We start from the raw sequence: 3,856 nt of genomic DNA, 5'->3' as shown, positions 1-3,856 counted from the left end.
GGTTTAGTCTATTATTGTCATTACAGGAAGCAAGGCAGCATACAGGCAAACATGGTGCTAGAGAAGGAGCTGGTAATTCTTGCATCTTGACTCACAGGTAACAGGAAGTGGTTTGTCTCACCGGGTGTGGCTTGAACATATATAAGACCTCAAAGCCTTCCTCCCCAGTGACACACTTCCTCCAAAAAGATCACATCTACTCCAACAAGGCCACACCTCCTAATATGCCACTCGCATTGGGGGCCATTTTCTTTCAAACCACACATTCCACTCCCTGGCCTCCAAAGACTTATAACAATATCATAATGCAAAATGCATTCAGCTGTGGAATAATCCTTCTGTATACTACAAATATATATTGATCTCATTGGCTAATAAAAGCTGATTGGCTGATAACCAGACAAAAGTTATAGGTGGGATGATCAAACAAGGATTCTGGGAGAAAGAGGAGAGAGTCAGAGAGACAAGAGGAGACGCCAGCTAGAAATAGCCCCCTAGACAGCAGGATGTGTAGAAAATGAGGTAATAAGCCATGAGCCATGTGGCGACAAATAAAAAAGGAATATGGGCTAATTTAAATGTAAGAGTTAGCTAGTAACAAACCTGAGCAATTGGCTGAGCTTTTATAATTAATATAAGCCTCTGTGTGGTAATTTTGAAGCAGCTGCTGGGATGGGAAGAATCTGCCTACAGCATTCAGTCCAACTTCAAATATCCCTATAGTCTGTCACAATTTAAAAGTACGAAGTTCAAAGATTCTTCTGAGATTCATGCAATCTCTTAACTGCAATCCTCTATAAAATCAAATTAAAAATATATATCACATACTGCCAACATATAATGGCACAGGATCTATATTATTGTTCCAAAAATTTAGGGAAGGGAGCATAATGGGAAAATAATGGACCAAAGCAAGACCAAAATCCAGTTGGTCAAACTCCAAACTCTGTACTCCATATCTGATGTCAAAATGATCTTCAGATCTCGACTCCTTTCAGCTTTGTTAACTACAACATACTTCTTTCTCTTGGGCTGGTTCCACTCCCTGTTAGCAACTTTCCTCAGCATGTATCGCAAAGCTTTGGCATCTCCAACATCTTGGGATCTCCAAGGCAATCCAGGCTTCAACTTCACAGCTTCATGTAATGGCATCTCTAGCCCTCCATTCACAGACACATATCTGCTCTCAGCAACTTTCCTTAGTTGTGGGGGCAAATTTCATAGCCCCTTTCTTCTATTCTTGACAATAAAGCCAGAACCATGTGACCAAAGCTGCTAAATTCTACTGCTTTTTGGGGCTAGAACATGGCACCCTCATTAAATTACATATTCACCAGCTTTCTGTTTCCAGTGGCTTTCTTCTCTGCCTAAGTTTGATTATTCTGGAACTTACTCTGTAGACCAGGATGGCCTCAACCTCAGATATCTGCCAGCTTCTTTCTGGGTTCTGGGATTATAGGCATGTACTACTACACCTGGCTCTAATCTTTTCTTTAATTCTTTTTCACAAATTGGGAATTTAGCTGGATGGGATCTTGAACTGAATCACCATTGTTTAGTCCATTTCTTAAATGTTTATCTCCTTGCTCAGCTTTTTCCTTTTTTTTTTTAATAAATCTTCATTAGAGTTACCATTAATAACCACATAACAGAGTCTAGGCTGTTTTGAGATTTCTGCTAATAGAGTTACTCAGAAACTCTTCATTTTAGTCTCAGACAGACTCTTTGGACATGGGCAAAAAGCAGCCACATTCTTCACCAAACTATCACAAGAATGATCTTTAGGCCACATATTAATATTCTTCTGTAATCTCTTGCGCAAGCTCCCCAGAGTTCATCAAATCACACTCAGCACCACTATCTTCTATGATCCTACTAGTATGGTCCATTAGGCAGCACTTAAAGCATTCAACCACTTTTCTAATCCATAATCCCAAGGTTATTCCTTCAAACAAAAGCATGGTCAGGCCTATCACAGCAAACCCCATGTCTGGTACCAACTTCTATCTTAGTTAGAGGTTTTTATTGCTGTGAAGAGACATCATGACCATGGTAACATTTATAAAGGAAAACATTTAATTGGGCCTGGATTATAATTTCAAAGATTTAGTTCATTATTATCATGGCAGGATGTGGTGGCATGCAGACAGACATGGTACTGGGGAAGGAGCTGAGAGTACTACACCTTGACCCACAGGCAGCAGAAGCAGCTGTGTGTCACATTGAGCATATCTTGAGCACTGAAGACCTCAAAACCTGTTCCTCACAGTAACACACTTCCTTTAACAAGGCCACACCTACTCCAACGAGGCTATATCTCCTAATAGTGCCAAGACTTGGAAATCCCCACTCCCATGACTGAGGGTTAATAGTCAAGCAATAATTCTGGCTGCATAGTACTATGAGATTTTTTTTTACCATTTATTATATAATAAAACACAGAGACAAATATACAGATAAAAATAGACAGTCACAATGACTGTAAAACACACTGTCTTGTTTGCTATGACCTAGATGTCTGAGTTCTACATCCAGAACAGATTCAAAAATGTTGCCTGAGATGATCAAGTCTCACAGGATACTACAGTTCGGACTTGATCATAATTCTAAATTTCTTTAGGTCCCCATAAGATTATCAGCACCACAATTCAGCAGGAAGTAGCCTGGAAAACTATGACCACATTCCCAAAAAGATGGACTATGGATATTTTCCTTTGTTTAGAATGTTTGTTACAAGTTGTTATGGATAATGGTCAGGAGAAAAGCTAAACAAAGGATAGTAGATTCAGAGTTCTTGTTCTTTAAAAAGGGGAGGGTGCTATGGGACAATGGTTTATATCCTGTCAATTGTATTTTAATAAAACGCTGATTGGTCAGTAACAAGGCAGGAAGTATAGGTGGGATACTAAGCAGGAAATAGAGGTGGGGCAACGAGAACAGAATAATTCTGGGAAGAGGAAAGCTGATTCTGCAGTCGTGATCCAGACATAGATCAAGCAAGATGTAACTGCCTCACCAAAAAAGGTACTGAGTCACATGGTTAACATGGACAAGAATAATGGGCTAGTATAAGTTATAAGAGTTAATAAAAAAAACTTGAGCTAATGGGCCAATCAGTTTATAACTAATGTAGACCTCTGTGTGATTTTTTTGGGACTGAATGACTGTAGTACCAGGCAGGACAGAAAACTCAGTCAACAGAAGGCCATTTTGGGCATGAATTGTTGCAAGGAAACTCTTGTTTGTCCTGGCCATCTAGAACCAAAATAATCACACAGAAAACTGTATTAATGAAATCACTGCTTGGCCCATTAGCTCTAGCTTCTTATTGGCTAACTCTTACATCTTAATTTAACCCATTTCTTTTTCTTTTTTCTTTTTTTTTTTTGTTGTTGTTCGAGACAGGGTTTCTCTGTAGCTTTGTAGCCTGTCCTGGAACTATTAACCCATTTCTATTAATCTGTATATCAGTACGAGGCCACGACCTACCAGCAGAGTTCCAACATATCTATCTCCAGCAGCAGAACCATGGCGTCTCCCTAACTCCACCCTTCTTTCTCCCAGCATTCAGTCCAGTCCTCCCCACCTACCTAAGTTCTGCCCTATCAACAGGCCAAGGCAGTTTCTTTATTCATTAATGGCAATCACAGCACACAGAGGGGACTCCCACATCACCAATTGGTGCCCACAAGGCCAACTAAATTCACCGAAAACCTGAAAGGGCTTGAAAAGAATTCTAAACAAAAAATACAGAGTTTAACACAGCTTCTGCATGTTTGCTGGCAGTGTGCCACAGCTCCTTTAAGAGAAGTTTTCCTGACTCAGCAGCAGCAGAAAAAAGCTGTGCCATTTTAAA

This window comes from Arvicola amphibius, chromosome 3, assembly GCF_903992535.2.
Source record: "Arvicola amphibius chromosome 3, mArvAmp1.2, whole genome shotgun sequence".
In the NCBI taxonomy this organism is placed as follows: domain Eukaryota; kingdom Metazoa; phylum Chordata; class Mammalia; order Rodentia; family Cricetidae; genus Arvicola; species Arvicola amphibius.
The sequence above is the reverse complement of the archived record's forward strand: the minus strand, read 5'-3'. Positions refer to the sequence as shown.